The sequence below is a fragment of the Archocentrus centrarchus genome, chromosome 19, assembly GCF_007364275.1.
Source record: "Archocentrus centrarchus isolate MPI-CPG fArcCen1 chromosome 19, fArcCen1, whole genome shotgun sequence".
Taxonomy (NCBI): Eukaryota; Metazoa; Chordata; class Actinopteri; order Cichliformes; family Cichlidae; genus Archocentrus; species Archocentrus centrarchus.
The window spans coordinates 14505403-14519244 of NC_044364.1; the positions used below are offsets into that span (position 1 = coordinate 14505403).

Here is a 13842-nt window from a genome sequence, read left to right on the forward strand (position 1 = left end):
GGGGGGGGGGGGGGGGGGGGGGGTGAACGGGCCACAAAAGAGACAAAAATCATTATGGATTAAAAACGCAGTGAGAGAATTGCAGCTCCGGTAAACAGATGCTTAAAGGATTATTCAATTAAACAGTTGATCAGCAGCTGTAAAGAACTTCTCTAGTGCGATGACTTTTTCTGTTTTCTATAATTGAAAACTGAATGCGTTTTGGTTTTGGACTGACGGTCGCACAAAACAAGCAATCTGAAGATGTCACCTTGAACCTTGGTGGCTTGTGAAAGCCATTTTTACTATTTGTGCCAAATTTAAAGACTCAAAAATTAAATTATGAAGACAAATAAATTGATAAATGAATGAATAAACTGGCTTTTGAGTCTTTGGTGAGATGTGTTTACAAACAGGGGAAAAATGACTTAAATGAGAGCAAAGAGAAGATAAACATTTTTAGAACTGATTAATTTTCTTGCCTAAAACTGCAAAAATGTGGAAAAATACAAAAAAAAAAAAAAAAGAAAGAAAGCCTGGCTGCTCGGTGCACATCTGGCTGTTAACTCCAGTGATCTGCTCATGGCTTAGATTTTATAAAGGCTGTTGACGGTTCTGCTCTGCTAGTCTGTGTTCAAAATATGTTACTGGGCTGCGTTTGATGTGTGTTTGGGAATCATGACAGCTGACTGATGGCTTTGAGTGGACGTGTACTTTTGTTTCCTTGTCGTGCTCATAAATTTGTGATCTCCTGTGGCTGATCTGCGATAATGCTGCCAAAATCTTCAGTGATAGAAGTCAAGTTCTGCCTGTTAATCTGAAATGAGAGTTTTGTGCTAATGTCCCAGAGCTGGCATGTATCCAGTATCTTGTATATTTTGAAGCAGGAGCAGGATTTTCATACATGCTAATTTTACAAAGATAACCAACACAGTGAGTACGCCAGTGCTCGTAACCTGTGCAGCAGGGACAAGTCTCGCAAACATTTCTGCATCTATTCTCGTCTCACCGCTTTAAAGTAAGCGGAAAAGCATGCATTTTAACCCACCGATCAAAATATATTAATGCAGATTTCAGATTTAAGACAGGGTGTTGCTGGGTTGTTGTCTCATGCCAGCATTAATCAGGTTTAATCAAGTCACACACACAAGCAGTCCTGATGATGACAATTTATAGGGCATTAAACTGTCACAAATGCTTAAAGACCCCATGAGAATGAAAAGCCATGAAGCCCTTGCTACTTTGGGTCATCTGCACGCTTTGCCACTGTGACTATGCAAAGGAGAACAGGTGAAATGCAAAACAACACTTAAGCAGAACGCGTCTTTTGTGTCAACACACGGCAACAGATGAATGAGAGATGGGGCAATATGTCAGGGATTTTATCTACTTGTGTTTTACATCTCGATAGCAAACTTGAAAGGATCTGACATTTGTGTTTGGAAAGGGAGGAGGACGGGGGGGGGGGGGGGGGGGGGGTGCTTGGGAAAGAGATTACCCTCAGACCTTTTCTTTGAGAACGGGAGAGAATGGGGGAAGGACGTTCTCTGTGTATTAGTAAATCCCAGTTAATTTTCCCTGTCAGAGAACAATAAGATATGGACCCCTGTGGGCTCTGTTGAATGTAATTCCACCACTTGCTCAGAATCACCTTCATTACTCATCAGAGATGTAGATCTCTCTCTCTCTCCTAAAAAAAAAAAAAAAATCCTCTGGAGCACACACTAGACACTGTGATGCTTCAGCAGAGTCCCCTCGGGAGTCTTCCCAGTGCCCATTTCTTGATAGTGAGATTACACCTCTTGAGACATTTTCAGATTTTGAGAGCTAGTTTCTCGGGCTGCGCTCAAATTTAAGAGGGGGAATATGCCTGCTGTGCAACATGCTGCAAGATGTGACGGGTTCCTGTGTTGGACCCTTTTTTTTTTAATTTATAGAAGCTGAGACTTTGTAGAAACCAGATGTTATCCACAATACAGCGCCTCTCATTTACACTTAACACTGCAGTGATGCACGATGTCACCATCAGCATCTACAGCATGTCCCATTCAACATGCATGAGCCTGCGACTGCTGGGGAACCCAGAAAGCTCCAATTACATCCAATGTGGGTTAACAGTCCCAGATTGTGCATATATATTTTTTTTTTATTTGATTTGATTTTTTTTTTCCAAATCAATTAATAAAGTAACCTTTTCAGCAGCTGGAGAATGAAAACAAAATGCATTTCAATTCCACATTTACCTTCCATATCTACCTACAAGCACAAACAACTTAACAAAACTTCAACATAATTTATATTTTTAATGATGCCATGCCTTCTATCAAGCTAAACTCACTGTCTTTAAACCTATTAATCAGAAGATGTGTGTTTTCTGTTCTGGCAAACTTCCCCTCCAGCATGGCTGCAGCTGTAAGAGGAGGCAAGCCTATTGTTCAGACTAACAAGGGCCACAGAGGTCACATGCATTTTCACAAGAGCTTTGCCAGAGGGGTTGGGGAAGCAAGCAGCACACTGGCCTGTTTGGTATGGATCTACACTAAAGCTTTTTCTATAAAGTCACATCATTCCGAGTCTATTATAAAAGGGGATAGATTAGATTAGGTGAGATTATGTGGAGAAGCTCCCTTAAAAAGAGCAAAAATAACACACTCAGTACTTAGCAGGCGAGTCAACAGTGGGATTAAGCCCAAAAGAGCACGCTGAAATCCAATGCTAATATGCACAATGGTCATCCTTGCACTGGCTCAGCATTTAAGCGGTCTCAAATGTGGCGACCTCATATTTCTCAAGCAATGTTAATAGTTGCAGCAGCAACACCAAATCAGACCCCGTGCTGTGTTATCACTTTCTGCCACAACACTGAAATTTTGCAAATCTCAAAAAAAAAAAAAAAAAAAATCCAAAGAGCTATTTATTTTTGCCTCTCCTGCATCAAACTGTCATCTCCATCTTCCCTCCTGTCAAGCCATTTCTCCCTCTCTAACTCAGTGTGAGTACAGTTTGTACAATAACAACTCCTATCACCAATGCAACCGAAAATATGCACAAAGTGGTTGCACACGCTAACATGATTAAATGATGTGTGGTCTGGCGTCACTCCCAGCACCTCTCCCATCCCTCGTTCTGCTCTGTATCTCCCTCCTGCACAAAAGCAAGCGCACGCGAGCACACACACACACACAGACACACACACACACACACACACACACACACACACACACACTAAGATTCCCTTTCCCTGAGCTGTGTTTTGAAAATAGAAGCTTCATATTAACAGTCAACAGTCAAGCTGACAGGTACAGTCAGAGCATTCTATCCACCATAAAGCCCCTCAGTGGATATCTGCACGGTACACATGTTACTGCAGCTCCATGTCACAGAGGTGGAGCGTCACAAATCATCACACACACATGAGGAATGCAGGATAACACATGGTAGAAGAATACGGTCGGTGGTATGATGCAGACCAAATAGTTATTTTGTTATTCAGTGAGCTTCATTCAGATCCCTTTCTGAAACAGAAGCAGAGTGTAAAAATACTACGGGTAAAACTAGCTGCAACATAAGGTGTGAAAAGTAAAATTACTGACATAAGCAGCTTCCAGTGGTGTAGCTGGCTCAGGTGGAGGTCATTTTAAAGCATCATCTTTAATGCCCTGTGATTATTTATTCCCAACCTGAGAGTCAGGACCCTTTTTGTGAGATTCCAGATGAATCAATTTCTTACACAGTTATCTTTGTTTATTTTGACTGAATCCGCCCGCTAAAAGGGAGTTCTTCCTTCCCACTCTCACCAAGTGATTGCTCACAGCAGATCGATGAGGTTCTCGCTCTAATATTGTTGGGTCTGTACCTGATAACAAAAAGTGTCTATAAATGGCTGTTGGTGTGAACATACTACATACAAAAAGCTGAACTGTATTTAAATGAAAATCACTCTCTGCTGAAAAACAGGGAACCTGTGACAAAGGGTTTTCATTTTAAGGCGGACACACTCACGACCTCTTTTACTCCAGGAAGTCTTAAAAACTGGTTGCAAAAAAAAAAATATTTACAGCACAAATTTTACCTGATTAAACTGATTAATAGGGTGCAGGACTTCTTGGTTCTTTCACTTAGTCATAATAAGCCAAAAAGATTGAAAAGGGTTTAATTTGTAAAATGTGTTGCTCTTTAATCATTTTTTCACGTGAAATGTATATCTGCAAAGGATCCGAAATTGCCCGAGTAATGCACTTAGTTACCTTCCAGCATGAGTTACAATCTCAATGTCACAGCAGCCCTGTACAAGGTTGTAATTACTCACAACTAACATAACAGGATTATTAAGAGCTGTATGACACAAAGGTAAACCTCATGATTAAACTGCTATATCTACCCAGTGACATACTTTCTACCCCTGCGCTCTCCTTACCCTTTGAAAATAGCCATACCAGCAGGGTGATTCATCCCAAGAGTTTATTCTCTTGAGCAAAGACAACACAAAAAAGACCTTGAGCGAAACCTACACAAACCTCCCACAGGCTCTGACCGCGGAGGAAGAGCAGTTGGTTGCTTACTCGCTCACCTTTTTCCTGTTAAGAGTGCTTCAGAGAGCTCGCAGTACACAGGAGCAGCTTGCCGCAAGTGGAATTCCCAAGCCGAATCAATAACATTATGACATTATACACAATCTAACAGCCCTATTTACCAGCTATTTAAGTACATATTGTTGGTAAAAAGAGGCTTAGGCTGCAAACCTTTGGGACTGGGTTTTGCTTTACTGCTGTAATACATATCAAAATGGTCATATTGTTTTGTGGGGGAAAGAAAAACATATCCGTAAACTTTTTGGGTGTAATATTGTGTCGTGCTCAACTTTGGATTCTTTCAGACAAAAGAAGGATCTGATTCACAAGATTGAAGTAAGGTGAGTGCAGCTAGTTGAGACGCACCAGCTCTCGGCCTCCTCACAGGCTGACCAGCGGTGCTGCCGGAGGTAATGAGACCTCTTGTATGTCCTTTCTGATCTGAAAGTTGAATAATTTCCCATGTGGCACAGTCATTTCCAGCTTCCGCCTTTGCTCTCATCCCGTCCGGTGGGTGGGACAGCAGGCGCAAAAACCTCCACCCTGCGCTGACATGTTGCCATTGTCAGCCCACATGTGCCACACGCAAACCTCAGCCTGCCTGCAGTCCCGACAAAAAGGAAAAGATTTGCTGTAGCGTGTAGAAGATACTTTATGTAAGATTTGATTTTAAAATAAAGTTTTATTTTCTCTGTTTATGTTGAGATTTTGCTCTCTAATCTGTGTCCAAAGGAGCTTGTCCTTCTCACAGTTTTATTTTGCTGTATGCTGATGGTTTCCACTGGTCAGCAGGAAACTGAGAGTTAATAAATGGTCTACTTCAGCAGCCAGACACACGTGCTGGGTTGCAGATCTCTGTTTCAATGTGTCTTTTGTTTGACGGCTGGTGTTTCAACATCCTCAACTTGAATAGAAGAAGGTCAGCCTGGTGGGGTCTGTGGTTATTCAGGACCCCAACCTGGGGCCCCAGAGAGATGGGGTGATGGGGAAGGAGGGGACAGGACTGAGAACCTCCTCCTATGTCTGACAAACGCCAAAATCTTTCCAACTACTAAAAGTTTTAATTTTCAATACAGCGGGGGGGGGGGTTTGTTTTTTTTTTTCTCAATCACCATTTATGTGCCATGAAGTGCTTGTGATGCATGGAGCTGATGCATGCACCACATGCAGGGCAAAAAGCAATCACAAGACCGGGTGCGTGAGGATGTCAGCCTCCTACTATGACATCATCCCCAATCTTTCATTTAGCCGTGATCTCAAAGTTCAGAAAGAGTAAAGTGGAGAAGCTCAACAAGACCCCGTGAATTACACGGCAAAAGTGTAAACAAGCGAGCGAGGCTGCTCAATAGCTGCAGCAGAAGTTTTTCATGACCCCCTAAGTGGCTTGGTGCAAAACACTCTGCCTTGCAGGACAAGCTTGGAGGACAAACTTGGTTGCTTCAGCAGCTAAAAGCAGATACAAGCAGAATGAACTTTTGTGTTGTGTTTTTTTAATATCAGCTAAATCAACATAACGCAAAAACAAGAAGACCTTTCCTGGGCATCTCAATAAAACAAGATGATAAACATGTGCACGGATGTTTGTTGGATTGCTTGACTCTCCCAAACTTGCATTTTGTAACAGAAATTAAAATCATACATGACAGAAACTCTCTCTCTCTCTCTCTCTCTCTCTCTCACTGACAATGGTAAGGAAGTAGAACAGGGAGCAGAGTCAAGCTTACTTTTTTTTCCACTTGGCCATGCTTTTTGCTTCCTGGACAGATGTACAGCAAGTGAAAGGCAACCTAGTTCTCTATGAGAGGCCCACTCAACCCCAACTGGTTCCATATATTCAGACAGCAGGAATTTTGGGAATCAACTTGTTAAACATCTATGAAGCAGTAATGACCTACAGCAGCAAGATAGCTGCAGGCTGTGACAAAAATGCTTGTTTTTCATTTAATAGTTTACATCTGCCGTTGTTACCGAAGTTCAGAAATAATTCTTTGATGTGACATTCATTGACAAAATCCGAGCAGTGCAGTGACCGTTATTGCCATGTCCAGTTATTCTACAGCTTGCGTGTAACACCTCAGTCCCACAGCAGCGTGAAACGCACACTACACAGACCATGTGCTTTGTGCACATCAAGAAGCTAAAGGTAAAGGCAAACCCCACATCAAGACCTTACGCACACACGCGCACCCAGACACGGTTCATTCTGCGAGCGAAATCCGTACAGCCTGCTACAGTGTAGCCTCCAAGCCCCAGCGCGTTGGAGATCAACGCGGCATCTGTTACTAACGAAATGCACAACCTGCTTATTAACAGCCCGCCGGTTCAGTCCCGACGCCACGAAGCGGCGTGATAGTAAATAAAAAGCTGCGGTTTATCATTACAGGCTCCGACGTGCCGCTCAGTGCCAGTTCAAGTGGTCACTCTATTGTTGGGAAACAATCTGAGCCAAAGTGGAAACAAAACCTTTCCGAGACAAGAGGCTCGCAGCGCGACACCGGGAACAAGCAACGTTAAGTTTGCAGCTACTCACCGGGCTATTAAGCGCAGAAAGTCCTCGGTAATTTTCGGCTCTTGTTTTTTAAATATCTTTCCCCTTCACGGCCACTGAGAATGGGCTCAGCGTCAGCGGGTGAGTAACTGAATAGAGTCGGAGAGAGCGCAGTAAGTTGAAGTGTCAAATTACATTGGCTATTCTATTACCAAAGGGACCCATGCTCGGTGGCTGCTGACAAAATGTGTCGCGGATTATACGCGGAGAAGCCATCAGGAGAGAGCCGGGAGCGGAGCCGGACTGTCGCTCAGCACAGCGGCCATATGGTATCTGGATCTGCTGGAGCGACCCCGCTCTGAGAGTGGTTCCAACCGGGTCTACCGCATTGTGTAGTTATGATCCGGATTTGGGGATCTTAAAATGGAATGTAGATTTTCAAGAAATAATTGGGCTATTAAAATGTGCTGGGTCTTTTATTTTGTATCTCGATATTGATTTAATTAATATATAATGCTATTTATGACAATTTCTAAGGAAATACTAGTTATAATGGCCTCTAATAAATTGGGATTAAACAGGGAAATACTAAAAATACTATAGCAACTACCTCTAGACTACCAATGCCAATAATAATAATAATAATAATAATAATAAAAACAATGGCAGTGAAAAAATATAACTAAGCAATGACAATAATACCTGTAATTCCAATATAGAGCCTATGTATCATAACCTGGCAGTTTATCATCTGCATTAATGTAAACTAAGCATATAAACATCAATAATACATCTCATGGTAATTTAATAATCTAATAAACAGCAGCAAGCACGTGCACGGTCTCTGACGAGCACATTTACGCACACGCGCGCTGTCACGCCGCGATCCTTCCCGGTGCTGACGCCACCTTCCGTGTTTTGCAGGTCGCCGCTCTCTGATGGAAAGCTCTGAATAACAAAGACATGTTTGAGAGCAGCAGCGGCATCAGCAGCAGCAGCAGGCTGGGCTGAGAGCTGACGTCAAGAAGCCATGACTGTGCCATGCAGCATCCAGACTCCCGGCCACCACACACACAAACAAATCAACACACACACACACACACACACACACACAGGCGCACCGACCTGCTGCTGCTCACTGTGGCCTGTTTGGAAGGAGCCGTGTCAAAAGTTAGAAATACAGCACCCTGCTCACTGCGAGTGACTCTTCACCTCTGATCGTGGCCACACACGAGTTTCCTTAAGCTCACACACGTATTATAATTACAAGTCATCACACAACAGGCTACATTTCATCTGTCTGGACTGTCTGTCTGCGCCAGCTGTCTAAGTTAGAGGGAGGGATGGGCGGTAACAATAGGCACCATGTGTCCTGCTAAAAGGTGACAGGAAGCATTGATTTCAGTCTGTCCCAAGCTTGTAAGCCAACTGTGAATTAGCCAGGGATGAATGCATCCCTTTAAGGGGAGATTTGAGACAGCTGATCAACAACAGTTACTTCAGAAAACAGGATCAAAGTTTTGATCGCAGGATACCAAAGCCCCATCAATTTTACTGGGATGTTAATTGCAATAAAGCCCTCTAGTGTTCAATAGGTGATTGTTGCAAGGCGCACTAAACAGCAAAAATCTTTAGCATAAAAAAAAGCAACGTTATTAAATGATTGTGGGTAACAACTGTTTGGCGAGCAGACAAAAGCAGAGTAAATCACCAGCAGTGTGGTTTGATTAAAGCCAGCCCAGCCAGCTAATGATTTTTAAGCTACTTTAGTGCTCAGCTGTTATATTCTCTTACACTTGTTGGCTTCTAATCATTACACCTATACTTTTGAATATCCAAAATATGATTTGAGCATGTGGGAACATTTCTAATAGTTTAGATCATTATTTCCAGATAACTTTGAGTGCCGTTTGGAGCCCCCAGTGAATTCCTAAATTGCCACCTTTTAGAGAGCTTGAAATAGCTAATTCACCAATTTGTCAGTTAAGCGAGTCACACTCAGATGAAAGAATTGCAAGTATGCAGTGAATTTATTGCATGATTAAAAATATGAGCCACCAAAATCAGCAGAGCCTTGCTCCATCAAAATTTGGAGTGTGATCCTCATTTCACCCCAGATTTATGACTTAATCATTGACAATTCTCAGTAGTTTTGCAGATTAATATTTGGCTATCACATATTAAATCTTTACTCTAGTAAATCACTGGGTTGTTTTAAAAGGAATCGACTCCACAGACCTGTGATCACAATGTTGTAACACCTCCCGAGAGATGGTGTGATGAACACCAGTGCAAGGCAGACACGCTGATCCAATTAGAGGGGAATTTTCCTTATCACAACTGCTTCAAGGGGATCTAGTCAAGCACAGTCTGCCTGTGAAATGCTTTAAAAATCGTATGCAAAGTGATGCTCAACGGCGCAGCATCATCTGGCTTGTGTAACATCAGATTTATTCGATATGCTTTACTGGCAGGGGCGTGCTGGTCCAGCAGTTAACACTGTCACACCACAGTGAGATGCACACAGGTTTGATTGCTGGCTTTTTTCTGAATGGACTTTCTGTATTCTACCATGTTGACTCTGGTTTCATTCTCTTGTCAGCAGTGGCAGATTAGGGACCATAAAGCTTGAACTCTCAGGGAGGCACTGAGGACAGCAGAGGTGGCGATCACGTATAATTTACATATGCACGACTCAATATTTTTATATCAACCATGAAAAAACATCAATAATATGTCAGAGGTGGTTTGTGGTAATGAATCTATAGAGAATCACTGTCTAATTCTTTCTTGTTTCAGAATCCTTATCTTTGTCTAACATTGAGATTTGTTTGTTTTTGCATGATGAATTTTGAACATGTTTTCAAAGAAGTGCGATGTTGTCAGTGAAATATATATATTTATAATTAAATGATTCAAAATATTTTGAATACATGAATTCACAGAGCCGCACAATGTTCGTGCTGAACGTGTTTGCAAACTGTCACAATTCCAGTGAAATAACCGGTTAATGTTAGGGAAAATATTGTCGTCTTGGTAAATAATGTCAACAGTGATGACAACAGACGGGCTGTCTCACATTTTTAATATGAACCGCAGTGTTTTTCCAGTGTTTTCACCGTCATCAGTCAAAAGCTGATCACACACTGGGTTTTGCATGCAAACAAATGTTTTTGGGGACAAAGGAATTAATATGATTTTGCTCATTTGAGTGTCAATTGAAATTTTTATTCTTTTATTTTATTAGAGAGATGATTTGTCCAAAAAAAAAAAAAAAAGGCTAGAGGTATTCTGCTATATGGCTTCCTTAAAGATAGCTAAGTGGCTGATAGGAGAATGCAAAGATCCTGCCATATTATAAGTTAAAATTGAGTAAGCTTTAAAGGCCCAAATATTTTTGAATTTCCTCACTGATATTTTCTTCTATAAACCTTTGCGGGAAGCTATACATGTGGCTGAATTTTTCAAATGGAGTACAAAACACATTGCTGACGTTGGACTCCAGCACATCCTGCTGCTCCTTACATAAAAACAGCACAATGTGATCTTTGAAAGCGTGGGCAGGGAGATGTCTGTGTTCTCATTTACAGTCCCCACCTGGTTTATGAATGAACAACCGCCAGGCTCCAGAGACCAGCCCACATCCTCCGCAACCAACCAACCACTGGCTGTCTTCCAGTCAAAATGCGCTCTCAGTGCACTCTTTACTCCACTGTGGACCAAGAGCTCATGCTGCTAAGCGGTATGTCCGAAAATATGGAGAGAAAGGATAGCCTTGGAGTCATGCAAACCCCAGTGTTTGGCAATTGTTTGCGCATATTTCATGTCATTGTCTTTAGATCAGCTTAAAAATGACTGCTGTGGATGACAGATTCTCTACTTTGATATTTCTAAGCTCTTTTCATAGGCATCCTTCTTCAGACAAATGTGTTACTGGGGTTCTGTGTGTAACCTGGTGTCAGCACTGCAGACTGTTAAACTGTGAAGTCTGCTCAACAAATAGGAATGCAAAGGATGGTAGGAAACAGCGGGGCAATTAGGAGGGAGAGGACATGGCTCTGCAAACAGAGGAGACGATTGCACTCGATTTGACAAAAAGGCATGAGGGAAATCTGTTAAACCCCACTGATTCTCATTACAAGAGGAGAGGCAGACAGGAAGAGAAGAGACATACCTAGACAGGTTGTGGTGAAGCCTCCTGACAATTTCCTCCCCTCATTTTTCCCTTAGACTTTTTTTGAGCAGCACCAGCAGAAAACTGGCTGCTGGCACCCCATGCTGCTCTGCTTTGGGGGAGCGGAGAGCCAATCAATGTGTGCTCACAAAGGGGGAAGAGCATTCAGAAAGCCAACTGTTCCCCCAGGCCATGGGCAATGAAGAACTGGGATAGACAGAGGCAGACAGTGCAGGCAAGGGGGTTGACAACATGTTTCCTTTGCTGCTATACTGAGAGGAATAACGATCACTGCAACAGTGACATGCGGCAAATATAATACTGTTAGACAGACGACAGTTCGCTGCACAGATGCAGAAATATTATAAAGCATCACAATAATACAGCAGCAATGAATGATTTTATAATTTGTCATTTTACAGACTTTTTTCGTCTGTTTAATAACAAATGAAGCAAATTCACATATTTTAGATGAACAAAAAAAAAAACAAAAACTGTTTTTCATTCAGTTAATAGGACAGATAGATTGGCGGTCCCAAACCCCAAATATATAAACCCAAATATATTTAGTTTAAAAAAATAATAAGTGCCAGAATGGGTGCTGTTTTTGGCCAAATACATTTTTCTGCCAAGTGACTAACTCACTCTCCTCACGTATACCAAACACTCTGGCAGCCTATTTAACCATTTCCCACCTCTCTCTCTGACATTCCGGTGCAGCTGCTCATGCTGCCTTGCTTTGCTGCCTGCTGTTACGACCCCTCCACCACCCGAGCACCCACCTGTAAGCTTGGGGGTATTTACTCATTACGCCTCAGGTGCCGTTTACACGAGACCGTTTTCATTTTGAAACGGTGTCGTTTTGATGCGTTTCGGCCTTGCGTTTACACGACAACGGTGTCGTTTTGATGCGTTTCGCCCTTCTGTTTACACGACAACAGAGTGAAAACGATGTGTTTCAGAAACGGGGTCCAGAGTGGAGCGTTTCAGAAACGCACCGGCTTGCGTTTTCGTGTAAACACTTGAAACCGGGGTGATTTGAAAACGCTCGACTCGCACATGCGCACTATGGTTGCGACGGCCAGTTTTTCGCGCACGCGCAAACTGATAAACAGCACTCGCGGATTCACGAGTGCTTCTTATGCTTTTCCTGTGTTTTTACCGTTTTGTAATTCAGCGTTGTGTGCAGCAGCGATCCAACCTCATCATCTGTCCACACAAAACCTCTCACATTGGCCGTTTTGTAAGTAATGAACAATTTGCCGCACTACCTACTGTGTCACTCCACGCATGCGCGTCTTGCGTAAACAAACTGCAAAGAGAAAACCAACGCCAACTTGTGGCCTGGCATGGGAACTACATCGTTTTCATCGTTTCACATGTCCTCGTGTAAACGCGGATCGTTTCTGAAACGCCATCGTGTAAACGAAAGGCTGAAACGCATCAAAACGACACCGTTTCCAGTGAAAACGGCTTCGTGTAAACGGCACCTCAGTTTCTGGAGAGTCACTGGGAGTAATTAGCTCAGAGCCTAATAATATATACTAAACTAAAATATAGTTTCTATTTGCTGCTGCTGTTTAAGTAAATCTCATCAAACTTTAAGACACCTTAAATTTATCAAACGAAACGGTCCACACCACGACTGAACTGAAGACTTGTTTGGCACTTCTGTTTATCCAGTATGAATGTTTATGATAAATAACTAATACATAATTATTCATGGACCTTTACCTTGCTGCTTTTTTCCTCCCTCTGTTTTTTCTTTTGAGCGCAGTGTGATTTTTGTGATCTGCTTGCAAACACTAACAGTGTGCGTGACGGTGACCCCAGCTCTGACAGTGAAAACAATCAAACAAGCAGCAAGCTGTCAGTCTGTTAACACATTGATCAAAAATTTTCACTTTCTCTCAGATGATTACTATTGATATATCACGCACGCAAAACTATACATTTATCCAGCTGTCTTGTGTGACATTTCACGGGCTCTTAAGGGCCCTCTGCTGGTGTGTGGGGGGGCCCCAAGCAAGCGGCTTAGTCTGCCTCGAGGAGGCTCCGGCAGCAGATAACTGAAACAATCTTTCAAAAGTAGATATAAGCCCCAAAATATGCACGTTTGTTCCTCTGGTACTTGAATTTTCAAAATTTTCCAATTTGACTATCATTTCCATCTCAGAAAACAGCTATTTTACTACATCATTTCAACCACTGGATACATTTCAGAGCTTTTATTTATTTAGTTGACTATAAGTGAGTTAAACGCATAATTTAAAAGCTTCCTTTTTTAAGTAAAACAAAGTAACTGCAATGACATGTATGTTACATGTTGTTCTAATGGTCTAATGAGAATTGTTGCTGCACACTGCTGTCCAGGTCAAGGGATTACATTTCTAACCCTGTGAAAACACTATGACGCATGCAGCTATGTTTGGACATTTAACATGAATCTGGTGCCAGTTTATGACTGCGTGACTCAGTTCATTTTATGCATTCGATGCATGAAGACTCCTTTACCCTTGGCTCTGCTCTCTCACGCTGGCACGCTCTGTCATTTTTTTTAACCACTTATTTTTTTTTAACAGGTTAACACAGAGAGACAGATAACCATTTGCCGTCACTCCAACAGCCAC

General features: G+C 42.3%; 1 protein-coding gene across 3 annotated transcripts in view; it reads right to left on the minus strand.

The window, feature by feature from the left end:
• Positions 1-7210, minus strand: part of LOC115798417 (zinc finger MIZ domain-containing protein 1-like) — a 106936-nt gene extending 99726 nt beyond the window's left edge. For all 3 annotated transcript variants that reach the window (XM_030755268.1, XM_030755266.1, XM_030755269.1), the window contains exon 1: positions 7081-7210. The gene's annotated coding sequence lies outside the window, so the exon portion shown is untranslated. The remainder of the gene's footprint in view (positions 1-7080) is intronic.
• Positions 7211-13842: the final 6632 nt, after the last annotated feature.